Genomic DNA, 19,278 nt, shown 5'->3' with positions numbered 1-19,278 from the left:
CCCCCCCATAGTTCCCCTCCACCTGGTTTCCACCCCACCCTCTGCCCTTATCCCCCCTCCACTGTCCTCATCCATAGGTGTACAATTATTGTCCAGTCTCTTCCTGCACCTCCACACCCCTTTCCCTCCGAGAACTGTTAGTCTACTCCCTTTCTATGCCCCTGATTCTATTACATTCACCAGTTTATTCTGTTCATCAGACTTTCTATTCACTTGATTTTTAGATTCACTTGTTGATAGATATATATTTGTTGTTCATAATTTTTATCTTTACCTTTTTCTTCTTCTTCCTCTTCTTAAAGAATACCTTTCAGCATTTCATATAATACTGGTTTGGTGGTGATGAACTCCTTTAGCTTTTTCTTATCTGTGAAGCTCTTTATCTGCCCTTCAATTCTGAATGATAACTTTGCTGGGTAGAGTAATCTTGGTTGTAGGTTTTTGCTATTCATCACTTTGTATATTTCTTGCCACTCCCATCTGGCCTGCATAGTTTCTGTTGAGAAATCAGCTGACAATTTTATGGGTGCTCCTTTGTAGGTAATTAACTGTTTTTCTCTTGCTGCTTTTAATATTCTCTCTTTGTCTTTTGCTCTTGGCATTTTAATTATGATGTGTCTTGGTGTGGTCCTCTTTGGATTCCTTTTGTTTGGGGTTCTCTGCACTTCCTGGACTTGTAAATATATTTCTTTCACCAGGTGGGAGAAGTTTTCTTTCATTATTTCTTCAAATAGGTTTTCAGTATCTTGCTCTCTCTCTTCTTCTGGCATCCCCATAATTCAGATGTTGGTACACTTGAAGTTGTTCCAGAGGCTCTTTACACTATCTTCATATTTTTGGATTCTTTTTTCTTTTTGCTTTTCCAGTTGGGTGTTATTTACTTCTTTGTATTTCAAATCTTTAACTTGATTCTTGTGATCCTCTAGTCTGCTGTTGGATCTCTGTATATTATTTTTTATTTCAGTCAGTGTATGTTTAATTTCTACTTGGTCCTTTTTCATATCCTCGAGGGTCTCGCTAAATTTATTGGCCTTGTCTAGAAAATTTTTGAAAGACCTTATAACCGTGGTTTTGAACTCTATATCCAGTCATTTGCTTTCCTCCATTTCTTTCATTTGTGACCTGTTTCTTTGTCTCCACATTTTGGCTGCTTCCCTGAGTTGATAGAGTGGCTTTGTGTGCTAGGTGTCCTATAGGGCCCAGTGGCTCAGCCTCCCCAGTTACCTGAGGTGGACACTCTTGGTGCACCCCTTTGTGGGCTGTGTGCACTGTCTTGTTGTAGTTAAGCCTTGATTGTTGTTGGTATCACTGGGAGGAACTGACCTCCAGGCCAATTGGCTGTAAGGATCAGCTGTGTCTGCGATGGGAGAACTTCTGTGCTGGATACACCCTTATGAGATAAGACTTGCTTCAGTGGGGCTTTGGTGTTCACTGAGTCTGCCCCCTGAGTGTGTCCCTTATGGATCTGAGGAGTTGTAATCTGGATGGTCCAACCCTGACCCCTGGGTACACTGGCTCTTGGATCTCCAAAGAGGTGCTAATTTAGCCTCTGCCTGAGGCCACCCAGCAGGAGCTATGGAGAGATCTGCAGATTCCTCTTCTTTGTTTGGGTTTTGGGGGTGCCCAGATGAGGCCCAGTTGTGAAGCAATGCAAGCTGCTGCAGGGCCTTGGGACTTCTTTTGGATGTTTTGGGTCTCACTGACTCAGCTGCAGTTTGTTAGTAAGTTTAGAATTCAAAGGACCAGGCCATTGATATGCAAAAGCCTCTGCACTCAGCTTGGATGGGGCGGGATCTCAGGGCAGAGCAAACAGCCATGGCTTCCCGTCAGCCCTGCCCTAAGAGGCCCCTTGGTCTCAGTGTCCCCTTGGTAATTGCTGCAAGCACCTCTTAGAGAAAGCCGCCCTCGATTTTTGCCCACTGCCAGACAGTCCAGTTTCTCCCCGTATGAGTCTGGGTCCCCAGAGTCTCACCCGGAACTGGAGTTCAGAGCAGTTGGGAGCTTTTATCTCCTTCCCGATTGAGAAAGCCAGCCGCGTACTCAGTTGCCAGCCCGCTCTGCCCGCGCGCCTCCATACCTCTGCCTTTACTTCCGCAGCTTCTCTGTCTCTCAGTGTGCTTTTCTCTTCCCTTCTAGTTGTAAAATTTTCACTTAGCCAGTCTTCCTGTGGTTCTGGATGATGTCCATTTTGTCTTTTAGTTGTAGTTTTGAAATTGTTGTGTGAAGCAGCAGTTCAGGTGTTTACCTATGCTGCCATCTTGGTTTCTCTTCCTCAACCATTGTGTTTAAATTTTCAATAAATTCTGTGCTTAACTAAGTTACTTTCAGTAGAAAAATTTAAAGAGACGTGTTTCTTACATGTCCATTATCATAATCTACAAATAATATTCTGTTTCCAAATAAGGTTTAACTGGTTCACACATAGATAACCAATATTTTTTACATAGTAATATGGGAAATATCATGAAAACCAAACAAAATATGCAAGTGCAATGTAGTATGTAGTTAGACTTTGTTAAAAGCCACAAAATGCATTATTTTCTTATTAATAAGTCATTTTCTTAGAAATGTTCTCTTTAATATGGTAACCAGTAGCACATCTGACTATTAAAATTAATTAGATGAAATTAAATTAAATTTTAAATCTTCAATCAATGTATACACATTTCAAGTGCTCAGTCATTGAATGTAACTAGTGACTATTTATTGGACAACATAATTAAGCACTTCCATCATTGCTAAATATTTATTAGGCAATGCTACTTGAGAGGTTATTTTTGAAAGTTTGTGCTGAAACTCCAAAAAGTCTGCATTACATAATGTCTATCCAATTACTACCATGTGGCCTTGGAAAATCAGTTACATTCCTCTACTTCAGCTTTTTTCTCTACAAAGTATACCAACTAACAATATCTATTCTCTGGGGTTTACATGAGGGTTAAATAGTATAAATTAAGTAAAATGCTCATAAAGTGCCAGGTGTACTTATGTGATAGATCACTGCTATTGTAGAAATCAACTAATACTTACCCTTATTTTATGAAGAACAATGGCATGTGCTAATTGTTTTCAAATTGTCACAGCTTAAACAATCTCTCTTATCTCCCTTACATTGTTATTCCCAATGAGAAATTTCTTTTTTCACACTGCCTCCAAAACAAACTACTATGTTTACCATTTTGCTTTCCTTAAACACACACACACACACACACACACACACACACACACACCCACACACCCACACACACCACACACAATTGGAACAGGCTGGTGCACAATTTCTATCAATTCACCCACCTGCCATTTTACTGCACTCCTTCCTCCAAGTCATTGTGTCCACATAAACTACTATGAGCCCCATAGCTAAGTGCTAATGATTTATAAGCCCTCTAATTTATCATCTAAATTAGATACTTGCAAGAGTTAAAGTGAGCATGATTATTCATTGTTTTAGACTATGACCTTGAAATGGAGACTATCCCAGGCAATGTGTCAAATTAGGCTCCTTCTACAAATAACCTTGCTAGCCCCAGAAGAGCCAGAATAGAACCTGAGATTCTTGACCTACAGCTTTCTCTATTGAGCCCTAAACAAAATTCCTTATTTCTTATTTGACACTACATGGCTGGACACTGACACTTCTATTTCACTTGACTGTGCTGTTTACTCAAAGCGGGGGGAGGGAAGAGGTAGGCTTAGTGGGAAAAGTTGCTCTTCATTTCCTCTTGATCTTTTTCTCATCTCTTCTCCCACTTCAAATTTCCTCAGTATTATAGTGAAATGAAAAATGCACAGCCATTGACACATTAATCATTATCAAAATATGCAGAAGGATTAAGTGACTTTCCTGTATTAACTTTTAACTCACTGTTTATTCTGTGATTCTCCAGGGCCCAATGAAGTGTCTAATAGCCTACCTAAAGAAGTGTCTACTTGATTCACCTTGATTTAAAGGAAACCTGACCTTAGTGTTTGTGGCCAGAAGCAGTGATAAAAATAGCAAATCTCCCCAACTAGTTATCCCACTGCCTATTTCTTGCTTGCCAAGATGTCTGCATATTATAAAGCATGTATTCATCACTTTTTCAGCATCTTATACCCGTTCTAGCTTCTGAGTGTTTGTACATTTCAGCATTTCTTTGTGCTATGTTAGTCACTTACCAATAATATTTCCTGTGGTTTTGTTATTGACTTGGCTACATGTGGCTTTCTTAATCTTGACACTTTTCTTATAGCTTATTTTCTCAGCCATACATATTTATTATTGTACACATTAGGTACCAGTATGTCCAGAAATGTTTAACCATCTGATTTACCTCTCAATTAGAGACTATTATTAATCTCAGATGACATAAAAACCTGTTAACATATTCTGCTTTGGCATTAATACTTATTAAAGCAATTTAAAAATATTTTTATTGATTTCAGAGAGGAAGGGAGTGGGAGAGAAAGACAGAAACATTAATGATGAGAGAGAATCATTGATCAGCTACTTCCTACACACCCCTCACTGGGATCGATCCAGCAGCCCATTCATATGCCCTGACCGGGAATCTAACCATGACCTCCTGGTTCAAAGATTGATATTCAATCACTGAGATACACCAGCCAGGCAAAACAATCTTTTTATAATAATTTCCAAAATAGGTGAATCATTAAGTGCTACACATTTATAGATCTTTTCCCCCATAGACACAAAATTGATTGAGCATCCTTTGTTTCATCCAGTACTGAAAACCCTCTATATTAAAGACTAAATTCACACTGTACAATTGTAAGAAAGACAGCATGTTTTTCATTTCTTTATTCTTTTAAAAAATATATATTTTTATTGATTTCAGAGAGGAAGGGAGAGGAAGAGAGAGATAGAAACATCAATGATGAGAGGGAATCATTGACTGGCTGCCTCCTGCACGCCCCCTACTGGGGACGGAGCCCACAACCTGGGCATGTGCCCTTGACTGGAATCGAATCCAGGACCCTTGAGTCCACAGGCTTTAATACACTGAGCCAAACTGGCTAGGGCTCATTTCTTTATTCTTATGTCTTCATCCAAATTACCAGGGATCAGTAATGTGACAAACTTTAAGGAGACTAGAGTTCATTTCAATTAATATCACCACTACCATAATGAAAACTGGAAAAAGATATTACAAACATAGGTGGAATCAGTTATTTCCTTTTTTTATAAATAAAAAAATGTGATAACTGAATAGTAACTACATATTTAATACTGTGCTGTGCTTAAGATATTCCACATTTATCTAGCATATCTACTAGAAATCAGTAAGTCTTCATTCTTTATGTTAAGCAGATAATTAGCCTTCACTTTTAGAATATTTTATTTTCAGAATCACGAATGCACCATTAGGTCATATCTATGCTACTTCTGATGACTAATGTTTAAATTGTACTAACTCTGCTTTCAATTTTTGTTTAATCAATATCTAAAGCAAGAATCTGTGATGTGGGTTTATGAGATATTCAGTTGTCCTGAAATTAATTTCAATTTGATGGTGTATAGCATGGCGTATCTGTGAGCATGTCACATTGTGTATGGATATATATGTAATAAAAACAAAGGAAATACAACTATTTTAAGGAAAATTAGGTTCTCTCTTAAATTAACTTCAGCGAGCACTGCATGAAGAGGGCAGTCACGCCTCCCATGTGGAGTTACGTAAAAGTAGGTATCACTGCCAGCTGGTGTAATGAGCTTGACTTGCTTCTTTTATCAATGTCTTCCACAACATTTTTTTTTCTAGTACAACACACCTGCTGGAGCAGTTTCTTCTACCTTTTGATGAAGAGTCAGGGTTTAACATGAAGAATTATAATGTTTTGCCTTTCATACACTCGTTTGGCATAGCCATTTTCACAGGTATTCAAATAAGTTAGACTTCAGAAAATCCTCAGACAAAGCCCATATGCTTTAAAAAATTATATATACTCTATTTCAGATAATGGCCATTTTAGAAGTGTAATGTTAAATTGCCAGAATATGATGATTCCTTCTAGCTTCTACAAGGGATTGTTATTTATTTCCAGGGAAAATGATGCAATTTGGGCCCAAATTTCAGGGGGATATAAAAAAACAATTAGGGAAGGACAGCATTTGGCTTGGGTGAATCGGATGGATGTTTTTTTTTTGTTTGTTTTATGTTTGAAAATTTATGCACTAATTATCAAAGTCCCTCAACATTTGTCACTCAAGTTTCTCTTTTCTGCAAATAAGAACATCATGACCAGCAGAACAAACTGTATTAATTTAGCTGTGCAACTCATTCAATATTAAAATTCTCTTCTATACCCCCTGGTGTGGCTCAGTGGTTGAGCATCGACCCATGAACCAGGTGGTCACAGTTCAATTCTCGGTCAGGGCACATGCCTGGGTTGCATGCTTGATCCCTATTAAGGGGCATGCAGGAGACAGCTGATTGATTGATCAATGATTCTCTCTCATCATTGATGTTTCTACCCCTCTCTCCATCTCCCTTCCTCTTTGAAATCAATAAAAACATATTTTAAAAAAAGAAGCAATAAAAGCTAGCTCACAATTAAAAAATTTTCTTCCTGGAAATTTTAGAGCAATAACACATTGTTTTCAATACTTTGATATTTTTTTAACAGAAGATATAAGAGAGAAAGAGAGAGAGAGAGAGAGAGAGAGAGAGGGAGAGAGAAACATTTAATTAATTCTAATGGGGACACTAGCATGATGATAAATCTGATTCCAAAAGAAAGTGAGTGTGTGAAGTATTCCTAGTGTTTGAAAGAAAAAACATGTTTGAATAACTATTTTAGTTATAAAATTAAAGTTCTGTTGGACAATAAAACTTTAATTTTGGGGATTTTCTTATAAACAGAACTTAATTGCAACTCTATCATACATGGTTCATTTGATCATTTTTGTTGTTGTTTAAGTAGCTACCAGCTACAATTACTGAAATGTAAAATACCCGATCAGTAGTAGAGTAAGTAATTTCTAAAACGAAAAGGTACACACTCCTCGAACAGAGATTCTTGAGCAGGAATGGAGACTGTGGGTTGTCTAGCATGACAGTGAAGAAGCAGAGAGAAATTCCTTTACCTCTGCAATTATTGGATATTTTAAAAACATAAAAAACCCTCATTCTGACTATTCACTATTATGACTAGATTTTCAGAATTAAGGGAAGGAAACTCAGACACTTTTTTTTTTTAGGTTTAGCCTTGTAATCCTTTTTTCCCCCTGACAGCTTACTTTCATTTCTTCCCAAAGACTGATCTAATTCCACTCTGGGAGAAGGTATGGTGGTCGAGAGCTTCATTTTCATCCTGCAGAAAGGTGGATCCTCTCTTTATTGACGATCTATCTGCTTCTCCTAAATGGTTCTGTTGAGCTATAGCATCATCCATGGCCTTTTTGCACTTTCTTTCTAATATTTGACTTTTTGCCTTTCGCTGCAGGCTTTTGTTTCTGATAAGTTTATTCTGCACCTCCATAAGTAAACACAGCAGGCATGTCACCTATTCTACTCTCTGATTACCTCGTGACTTATCTTTTATGTATGGAGGTCACCCAAGTTCACTCTGGACCTCCATACATAACCACAGCATTCCACTCTTTATACTTTACATCATCTCACCATGCGTATAAGTGGGAAATTGCTCTGTGAGGCCTGTCACATATTCAGCTTCCCCCCAGAAGCAAGGGGCAATCAGATCTGTCCTGGAGTTCCCACATTTTATGGGGATTTTATCACTCCAGTTAAATCTTCAACTGAGATTTCAATAGGAGTATTGTACTACTCTCTAGGTCTCATCTCTGCTTCTAAATTACTTTACTTCCTTCACCAGAAAAATGTAAATAATTTTTAAGGGAGGTCTGTTATTTTATTTATTATCTTTCCACTCTGTCTTTATGGCATAACCATTATGTGCTTATTCTTGCCGAGTATAGCATTTTAAATTGCAAAGTAGTTCTTACTTGTCAAAAGTGTTGGCTTTAAAATACCTATCTTAGGAAAAAAAAAAAGCTATTTTAGAATATGGAGTGAGAAATCTTACTTTTTTCTTCTTTCTGACTTCTTTTTAAATATCATCCTCTTATTAATAAATGATATCGAAGCATCAAATGCAGCTGATAGATTCAATGCGATAAGGTGGATATAGCGGGGAAAGATTGAAGAAACAGTGAAAATTTGGGATTAATGCCAACATATATTTCAACCACATTTGCATTTTCATTGTCCATAATTTAGTTATCTGTTTTTTAGGTTCATTCTTAGTGTACAGTACAATAAGTCACTCTTAAATTTTGAATAATTTATTACTAGAGGCCTGATGCACAAAATTCATGCAAAGGTAGGCCTTCTCAGCCTTGGCTGCCTTGCAGACCCACCCCACCTCCTGCACCTGCCTTGGCCTGCTACCACACACCTCCGGTACCCTGGTTTTGCCGGGTTCCCTGGTTTTGCTGAGCCCTCTGATGATTGCCCCACAGAGGGGGGCCTGGGCGGGGAGATGGTGGGCCCCCCAACCAATTGCATCGCACCTGCCTTGGACGGCCTGGCACCAGTGCATGTCATAGCGCAGCCGTCCGAAAGGTTGTTTGGTCAATTTGCATATTACACTTTTATTATTATAGATTGACTGGCAAACCCACTAGAACAAATAAAGACATTAGGAAAGAAATGCAAATCTACTCTGCTAACCCTGTGCTGCTCACATTGAATATTTGAAGTGTAACAATTAAATGGCCTCTCTGTGCTTAATGTCATCATTGTTTTCAAAATCACAATCTACTTTTTTTGTTGTTTATATTGGGATTATAATTTCCCTGTAAAATTCTTTTTTATTGTTTTTTTTTAAATTTCTTTTTTAGGAATATTTTTTAGAAATCTTTTTCCTCATGGACTTTAATAGGGTCAAATGATTTCTAGATTATTATAGAGTTGTTATTTTTGAGAGTCCCTCAAATCAGTTCATTGATGTATATTTTCTCCTGGTCCTCTCTCTTTGTTAAAAATTTGTGATGCTTAAGAAATTATATTTATGTATATGTATATTAAATTGAGTCCTTGCAAATTTTAAAATTATTTTTTCACTTAGAATTAGAGGGTGGTCTCTTGGGTATGGAGTTCTAGGGTCAAAATATATTTTTTTAAACTTTACCAAATTTATATATTTGTTCTTCTCTATTAGTATTTTAGAATATTACTTTTTATTTTACTTATTTATTTTAAATATATTTTTATTGATTTCAGAGAGGAAAGAAGAGGGAGAGAGAGATAAAAACATCAATGATGAGAGAGAAATACTGATAGGCTGCACGCCCCACATTGAGGATGGAGCCAGCAACCAGGGCATGTGTTCCTACTGGGAATCGAACCGTGACGACCTCCTTGTTCATAGGTCAACGCTCATCCACTGAGCCATGCTGGCTGGGCAATAGTAGAAATGAGTAAGAAAGGATTGGTAGCTAATGAAATCCATAACAAGTAACAGGCCCGGTAGATGAATAACTAATTATTGTCCTGGATTTGTTTTATTCAAGTGTTTGAGTACAGTTTTATTTCTGAACAACAGACTGAAATATTGTATTCATACCAAAGTCTAGTCATACACTGTTCCCACACCTTCTCTTTTCCAGAGGTTTCACTGAAATATTATTTTGTGCCACCAAAACTTATTTTCCCCAAAGTTTCTTTTACTCATTTATCTATTTAAACCTGCCTTTCCTGAAACACTGTTATTCTATTTGAAATGCTTCCCAAACTTAAAGCAACCAGTTTGCTAAACAATTTTAGAGAAAGAACATTGTTTGAAAATTATGTAATATTTTAGTTGAAGTTCTGCTATTGCTTCAAAATATCATCCTGTTTTCACATGCTGTTACACTTTCCTTCTTCTATAAATGAAGACATAAAGACAGGCCTTGTCTGGACACTTGCAAGGTTCAGTACAAATGGTGGCCCACAAACCATATGTACAAATATATCAAAGTTACAAATGAAGTTAACAGGTTGTGAGATATAGTATATTTTATCTTTCTACTTTGACAAATACACCTTCATAAAGTCCAGGATAGTCAGGTTTGAGTTTGAAAATATTGGATTTCTTTTAGTGCCAGAATGGTGTCTGTCTCCATGGTATTATGGAAACAGCCAGCCCTGGCCTCTGGGCCTTTCTGTTCCTGGCTCCCTCCTGCAAAACGAGAATCCTTGAACACATGCTGGTGGACCAGTTGCCTACATGACCAAATGTTGTTCATATACTCAGAAAACAAGTCCTTTTGGCCACTATAAATGAGGACAGACCTGGGCATAAGTCCATGTAGACTTGAATAATTGTCTCAGAGCCAATTGAACTCAGAATTTCAGTCTGAGGTGCCTAGTGCATGATGAACAGAATTGGCGGTAGGGGCTCTAAGTGGGAATGTCCCTGCGGCCTATGAGGAGGGGTATGTGTAGAAATGGAATCTAGTAAGGCTACAAAAAAGGTGGCTGATGCATTTGACATTTTGCCAGGGAAGTGGAAAGTAGGGCCTTGTCATGTGGGGGGACTTAGGTTGATGAAGTGGTAGCCTCCTAGTGCAATACCAGTAAACTATCCCAGTATCATGGGACAGAAACACTCACAGATGGATTTAAGGTAAATGAAACATTTAGTTTATCAACTTAAATTGAAACGCACAGAGAAAAGTAAGGAGAAAGATACTGGGGAGGTAAATATACATAGAAAAATGTATTCATTGTTAAAATAATCACATTGTCTGAATCCTGAGTTATGTAATGTTCATATGTTTTCTCGCTCTTTCTTCTCTCCCAACCATCGGCTTCTCCGCAGATGGCTTGGTTACAAGAACCAGAGTCGAGGTTTGAGCAAAGGGGCTCCAACAGATGGCCAATGATACATACACATTTTCTATTATAATAGGTAAAAATATGCCTTGCCAATAGCTGCAGTTTGCCAATTATCCTGCTGAGTAGTTATGAGTTTTAGCTTCATTTTTGGGGCTGAGCACATATGGGCAGAATGGGACCATACTGAGTGTCACCAATGGGTGGCCAATTTAGGGGAGACATAGCTGTTGGCCCAGATGTGACATAATCATGACTTGTTTTTTTCATGTCTATTGAAAGAGACACATTTCTTTCATCAAATTTTCTCTTTATTACTATTATCCTTGTTTTTTTTAATATTTAACTTACTGTATGTTTAACAAACTTCTGGAATCTAAGTCTATTATGCCACCAGCACACTCTGTATACTTAAAGCATCTGATGAGAGCATCTATGTATCATGAGCCAATAGATTACTTATTATTTATGTTTTTTTCTTATCAGTTTCACTCTTCTAATTTTTTTCTCATTGTTTATAACAAAACTAGATATTTCCAACTAGTACAGCAATTTCACATCACATCTTGAGATTTCCATATCCTTTTTTAGTAATAACTGTTTTTGAAATGGATTTAATGATAAAATCCTTCATTTTGTCATATAAATAAAAAAATAAACTATGGCATTTTGAAACATTTTTTAGAAGATTTTACAATTTAAGGTGGAATAAAATCTAAAAATGCTACAAAATTGTGGGACTACCTTTTCCTTATTTTTCTTCTTCTAATCCCTTGACTATTTTTTTCTAATCTGCCATTAAGTCTACAGTATAGCCATAACAAAACACAACATTGCTTTGAAGTAGACAATAACGTAGACAATAAAAATAATCAACATCCTGAGTTTTTCTTTGCCATTTACTCTGAAATGCTCTAATGGAGAAGTATAAATTTAAAAAAGAAAAGGAAAATATCAAACTTAGCTCTGTCACTCTGCATTAGCAAAGGTCAAATTTCATCAGATGAGAAATGTTTTAAATCAGAACCAACGTAGATTTTATATAAAATATGTTTATTTTTCCTTTTAGTAATAAAATAAAGAGAATTTTATACTTAGTTCATCAGTGATAAGCATTTCTGTAATTGTAATTATGGCATGCTTTTGTTCTAAATACTTATCAGATTCTATTAAACATTATTTCTTTCCATTTTACCTTTCAACTAGATGTGAACAAACAACTTTTGAATATTTAGCAGTTTCTGTTTTCCAGAATATCCTCATCAGACCATATTTAGCTAATGCTGTTCATGTAGTAAATGAATGTCTGCAATTTAGAACTAACACCCGGCAACATAATGTTACAATAACTTCTTCTATTTTTACTGCAATAAACATATTTTAAGTTCATAGAGTTTTGAAATTGTTTATAATAAATTCTTATACAATAAATTGATCACAATTTACATGAGGTGATTCTTTATTTGGGTTCTTATTTGCATTAATTTACACCCATATATTCACATGCAAATAAGCTTTCTGTAATTATTTGTGTGGTTGAAAATGGCAATATCAAGATTTATTAGTATAATTAGAATCAGTTCAATAGCAGATGTTAGTTTAATTCTTTAGTTCTTTAGTTTACTTCTTTTCTATGGTAATTCTGGATTAGGGAAGCAAACTAAATGTACTTCATATTTTAGAGTACATTATCATCTTTGACTGTAAAGCCTAATCTCTTGTGTTGTTGAGGGAGTATAAATTATGGGTTCTTAGGATGCTGTAGTGAACAAAACCACCATATTCTCTGCCATTATTCTAGTGGTAGAGACAGAAGAATGACAATAGACTTTTAACCTATGCCAGTCAGTAATAAGTGCTACAGAGAAAGATAACGGTGAGGTGATGTAAAATGCTGGGGCAGGACAAAAGTGCACCATGGTAATAAAATTACTTCCTCATAAGCTAAGACATATAGGAAGAGAGTGAACAACACATGATGCTATGAAAAAGTAATGAGCATAAATAATCCTATATAATAAAAGCCTAATATGCTAAGTGTTCAGTCGTCCAGTGACAGGTTGACTGTTCAACCAATCAAAGTGTAATATGCTAATGATATGCTATGGCTGCTCGACTGCTTGCTATGACATGCACTGACCACCAGCAGGCAGACGCTCTGACCAGTAGGTTAGCTTGCTGCTGGGGTCCAGCCGATCGGGACTGAGTGAGATGGGCCGGACATGCCCTGGAGCCCTCCCGGGGTCCCTCTGTGGCCCTGATCATGCACCAGTGGGGTCTCTCATCCTGTCCTGTGCCCTTTCTGGGGATGTTGGAGAGCCAGTTTTGGCCCAATTCCCCAGGCCACTCCCCTTGGGAGGGTGCCAGACGCAGGGCTCATGGCTGGTGAGTGCTGCTGCAGTAGCACAAGCCTCTCCCAATCAGGACTAATTGGGTGCCAGCCCATGGCAGGAGCAGTGGGGCCGGGATGAGCGGGAGTAGCAGGTAAGAACTGCAAATGGTGTTGGACTGCGGGTTTCGGCCTGATCCCTGCAGGCCACCCCAAGGGACCCCACCAGTGTATGAATTCATGCACCGGGCCTCTAGTAACAGTAACAATAATTGTTTTAAAGGATAGAACTGATCGTTGTCTAGCAAGAGCTCTAGTGTGTCTGATGTTTTAATTAGTTACCACCCAAATGTGTAGGGGGTGGAGGGTTGGTGATGTGGGCAAAGGGGGGAGGGGATGGGGATAGAAAGAGAGTGTGCTTGTGGCAAGAGGCACACTATGCAGTGTGGAGATGATATTTTATTGAGTTGTACACTTGAGACCTGTACCCCATGTATTTCAATATAAAAGGATCATAAAGTTGCCTGGCCAGCATGGCTCAGTGTTTGAACCAAGAGGTCACAATTCAATTCCCAGTCAGAGCATATGCCTGGGTTGTGGGTTCCATCCCCAGTGTGGAACGATATAGAGAAGATTAGCATGGCACCTGTGCAAGGATGACACACAAATTCATAAAGTGGTCCATATTTTAAAAGAAAGCAGGGGTAGGTGGAGAGTTTTGTATGGATTCAAGCAAAGAAGAGACATGCTTTCTCCTCAGTTTTTAGTAGATCATTCTGGTTGCATTGGAAAGAAGAGACTACCAGCAATGCATGACAGAAGCATGGATACCAGGTAGGCACTTTTGCAAAAATCTGGGTGAGGTATTGCACTATCCAGACCAGGATGAAAGCATTAGAGGAGGAGATTTGGAGGTATAAAGTACATGGACCATAAGCCCAATATTGTAAAAGTTACATAATCTCTTTTAGTTTCAGTATCCTCAACTATAAATTAAGATTGTATATGCAAAAATGAGGTAATATATGTAAAGTGTAAGAAAAAAATACTGAGGTAGAATACAAGTTAAACATTATTTATTTATTTATTTATTACACAGAATTTTACTTTAAAATTTTTTTTCTCACAGAATACATTTCACATTAAAGATTCTTAAAGGGGAAAAATAACAATTTATTTTTTAAAGTTTTATATTTGTGGATATTATTTTGGGGCAAGTAAAATGAACACATTTGAGGAGTTAAGTCTCAGTTTAGAACATGTAATATTTTGATACCTTTACAGATGTACCTCTTCCCTGCATGGAACTTCTCTATATTCAGAAGTTCTCTAGGGTCTTTTTTACCAGGATTTAGAAATTAGTAATGTGAAATATCAGCATTTCCTAACTTTTGAAGCATCCATCTTATATAAAAACTGCTGTTTGAAATTTTAACCCTGTTATTTTGGCTTCTGTAAACGCTTGCTTGCTTAAATAATAAGGAAAATAAGACTACTCCCATTTCAGAGAGGCCGTGGACTATGCCTCAGACAGAGTTGTCAGTGCTGACACCAGGCCAGGCCTTGAGATATGGTCTCATGGCCCCTTCCCAGCACGTAGGCCTTCTTTCCCAGAAGGCCCGGAAGTCTCATTCCAAATTTGGGGGACAAAAGAGCTAGGAAAAGTATAAATAGAAAAGGTTTCCTCCATGTGGGGGGCCCCAGAATTTGAAAGGCACATTTTTCTTTGGCCCTGCCCTTAATAAGATGTAACTCCCTTTCTCTAAGCATGGCTTGTTTTTTTTTTTTTGGTTTTCTGTAACACTTTAAAGTTTCCCAAAGACATATATCCATCAGTGACTTTTATCAACTAAACAAAGGGGGGAAGTTTTCAAACATTAAGTGCTGCATAAGTTTCTGAAGTCTTTACTTATGAATTAATAGCTTTTCCTCTCTCCATAACTCCTAGAGCAAATATAGAAGTTTGATTAGGTATTAATAGTAATAAAGCTAATTCCCTTTAAGTATTTGGTAAATTAAAATGGGAAAGCTCATAATAATGTTCAGTTATATTGTGAGTCTTGAGAAGCTGGAGGACAACCTCATTCACTCATCAGAATGTGGAATTCTGTCTCACAATTTCTTGGATACAATTCCTCTCAAACCTTTTCCTCACAGATTAAATTCTAAAACCAGCCATGTGATTAGGAGAAGAGATTTATCTCACCAGTGCACTTATCTGTTACTTCCTCCTTATTGTGAGATGAATGGCATGACAGAGCAGAGGCAAAGAGGTGTACAATCAATTTTCAAGGTATGAAGTCAAGAAGGTCAGAGCTTCCATAGCATGGCAACAGCTTTGCAGATGCCCGTGTCATGATAGTTGAAATAACAAAGCCCAGCAAAGGTGAAAGCCCAGAGTGCCAAGAGGCCTGCCTTGGCAGCTTTCTGCAGTGCATCCTTCTGAACATAGTAACAACTTGTCCCAATGACTATGGAGAGGAGCGCAGCCAGGGAGTAGCCATCGCAGAAGAAGGATTCAAATACACAGCTGGAAGTAGGCCCAGGAGCAAAACACTGACAACCCTCTCACCAGTCCAGTGGAGAGACGCAGCCTTGGAACCAGAATGCAGGCTGGGTGACAGGTGAATGTGCTGTATTCCACACCATCCTGGTGTAGGATGGTCCTGAAGAAATGCTGAGATTTGAGCAGGTCTGACCTCTGGGGTTTGGAGGAAGAGAGCTTGGCCTCCTTGGGCACTGCAGAGGACACTCGAGTTAAATAATTTATTAACTTTGTTTAATATTGGGTGTGGATAGAAAAGAAGATGAAATAAATAGGAAAATTAAATATGATAAATATGCTTAAAACCACTGAATTGTACACTTTTTGTTTTTGTTTTTGTTAATCTTCACCAAAGGATATTTTTCTATTGATTTTTAGGGAGAGTGGAAGAGAGAGGGAAAGAGAGAGAAACATCGATGTGAGAGAAACACATCGATTGGTTGCCTCCTGCACGCTCCCGGACCAGGGCCTGGGCTGGGGAGGAGCCTGCAACCAAGGTATGTGCCCTTGACCAGAATCAAACACAGGATCCTTTGGTCTGCAGGCCGACACTCTATCTACTGAGCCAAACTGGCTAGGGTTGAATTGTACACTTTTAATCGGATAAATTTTATAGCATGTAAATTATGTCTCAGTAGTAAAAGGAAACAAAAGGAATTGGGGGGGAGGTTAATACTTTTCTGAATGTTTCTTTTTATATAGATTTTCAAAGCCATATTAATGTTTTACATACTAAAAAGAAAGTAAAACTAAAAATGGAATTCAAATATAAATAAACAAATCACTCAATTTCAAGTGAATAATATGACCATACTACACAGAAGAAGGGAGGAGCAATTAAGGTAACTTTGGAACACAACATTTGGCCACCTGATCCTAAGGTTAAAGCCAAAAAGGACAGTAACCAAATATTGTACTTCAGTCAGTACACTTGTTACTAACAAATGTGATTGAACAATTTTGAAATTATTTTAGTATATTCCAATATTGAGCAAATAACTAAATATATGTGGCTAAATAAGTTAGAGGTAGCAGTCTAAACACTTATATAGCTTTAGATGTAAATATAGCAAAAAAGAGTTAGATATATAATAAGATTTTAAAACAAAATAGTAAATATTATTTTAACTTTTATTCTCATAGTTTCAATTACATTTTATTTTTCATGGTCTACATTCCTCCCATTTCTTTTTAATATTTAGCAGTATTTTTATCGCATAAAATCACTTACTAATGACATATCTTTGATGACTATTTAATCACAAATCTTTTTGTTATATTACTAGAAATTACATTTCTACTCACTGAAATACAAGGGATTTTATTTATATATCACTACAATATATAGTAGAGTATAATGAAAAGCTAGCAAATATGATGTCAGTTATATTTCATACTTCTATGATTTTTAAAGTCCAGAAATGATGATATAATAGGGCCTCAAGAGGTTTTCAAAAAATAGTTCTATAGAATAGTATTTCTTGTATGAATTTATATTGATACCTTAAGAATATATTATGTTCTGAGATGTTAGGTAATCTATACTAATAAAAGCCTTGGGGGTGATCAGGCAAGCAGGGGAGGGCAGTTGGGGGCAATCAGGCTGGCAGGGGAGCAGTTAGGGGGTGATCAGGCTGACAGGCAGAAGCAGTTAGGGGCAATCAGGCAGGTAGGCAGGTGAGTGGTTAGGAGCCAGCTGTCCCGGATTGTGAGAGTGGTGTCCGACTGCCGCTTTAGGCCCGATCCCACAGGGGTCCCAGATTGGAGAGGGTGCAGGCCTGGCTGAGGGACACCCCCCACCCCATGCATGAATTTCATGCACTGGCCACTAGTAATATCATGAAGCAAAACAATCAATAAGAAGTTACAATTAAAAATCTAAAACATGAAGACAAATATCAACATTCAAGAGATACAGAATCTAGTAGTTCAGAAAACTCATTTTATTTCATTTCTCAGTATATTACTTTGAAATAAAAACATTTCCTGATCTGCCTTGATGACATAGTCATTCTTAGTCACTATCTTATATCCTTTTATAAAAATAGCAATTTGTCACTGCATTCTTTTTGGTTTAAAAAGTTTTTTTTTGGGGGGGGAGAAAAAAAGTGACATACACAGGTATTTGAATATCAATGCAATAAGAAAACACAAAGCATTGTGAGCTTGGCTACCTAGAGAAGAAGAGAGGTGGGAACTGGGCAAAGAGGACAGCAGCAATGCAGAGTGAAGAGAAATCACTGTTTTGACTGCTTTCTTTTTGTACAGTTCTGACTTTTGGAACCTTGAAAATGGTTCACATGTCCAAATAAAAAGGTAATTATAATAAACAACAGTTGGGGAACAATACTTGAAATGAAATATAAAGAAGAACAAAGCAGCTAACCATATTTTAAGTGAATTACATAACAGCAACTAAGGATAGATGGATGAGGAAAAGTAACCAACTAAAGTTTGAGCACTGTACTTAATCTATTTATTTTTATATTTTGTAAAATATTTTTTATTGATTTCAGAGAGGAAGGGAGAGGGAGAGTATATGTCTTTCTCTCTTTGCCTCGACCAGCAAGGCTAGAGAGCGGAGGAGTCCTGAACAGGGGCGACGGGGGATTGAGAAAAAAAGACAGACACAGAGACAGTAGGGAAAGCTGGGACCAGGTGGGACGCTGCCCTCTGGTGGAGGGACAGTGACCCAGAGCTGGTGCAGCGCATTTATTATATACAGCATGATCCCAGGAAGTCTTACTAGAGTTTAAGACAAAGGGAATTATGTGAAATCATGGTTAAAGATCAAGCTGTAATTCTTCATTCTTGTGGCTTCTTTGTAATTGTCACTCCTGGCTGAGCCCAGATAATTGCATCTGTTCCTTGCGCCTGGCTGAACTTAGATAATGAAACCCACCTCCTGGCACCTGAGCTAAGGGTCAGGCTGACAACATACCTGCCCGGTATTTTTCCAGGTCATGGCTCTGCCCATGCTACTGAACTCAGCTGACAATCAGCTCATGTGCCTTCCCAGGCGCTCTCTACAGGAGAGAGAGATAGAAACATCCATGATGAGACAGAATCATTGATCGGCTGCCTCCCGCACGCCCCACACTGGGGATGGAACCCACAAGCCAGGCATATGCTCTGACTGGGAATTGAATTGTGACCTCTTGGTTCAAACACTGAGCCATGCTGGCCAGGCAACTTTATGATCCTTTTATATTGAAATACTTGGGGTACAGGTCTCAAGTGCACAACTCAATAAAACATCATCTCCACACTGCATCGTGTGCCCCTTGCCACAAGCACACTCTCTTTCTGTCCCCATTTCCACCCCCCCTTTACCCACATCCACCAACCCTCCACCCCCCCTTTCCCTCTGTCTGTGTCTATTACAAATGTGTATAATACCGAGTGCTGGCAAGAATATAGGTTTATAGAAACTTTTTCTGAAGGAAGTGCAAACTAAAATAATTTTCTGACATCACTTTGTCCAATCAGAAAGGCATGTGCTTTATACTCATAATTCCTATTTCTGGACTTACTTTTTCGTGAAATTCTTATACATTTGA

At 37.9% G+C, this 19,278-nt stretch overlaps 1 pseudogene across 1 annotated transcript; it reads right to left on the bottom strand.

The window, feature by feature from the left end:
- Positions 1-15,483: 15,483 nt before the first annotated feature.
- LOC308244043 (succinate dehydrogenase [ubiquinone] cytochrome b small subunit, mitochondrial-like) lies at positions 15,484-19,034 on the bottom strand (annotated as a pseudogene). The gene is made up of 2 exons: positions 18,938-19,034; positions 15,484-15,946 (listed from the first exon to the last, which is right to left on the bottom strand). The product of its transcript is annotated as a succinate dehydrogenase [ubiquinone] cytochrome b small subunit, mitochondrial-like (transcript).
- Between the last annotated feature and the right edge of the window lie 244 nt (positions 19,035-19,278).

The sequence above is a fragment of the Plecotus auritus genome (assembly GCF_963455305.1).
Source record: "Plecotus auritus genome assembly, chromosome: 3".
NCBI classification, from domain to species: Eukaryota; Metazoa; Chordata; class Mammalia; order Chiroptera; family Vespertilionidae; genus Plecotus; species Plecotus auritus.
This window is presented reverse-complemented; position numbering and strand designations above follow the sequence as displayed.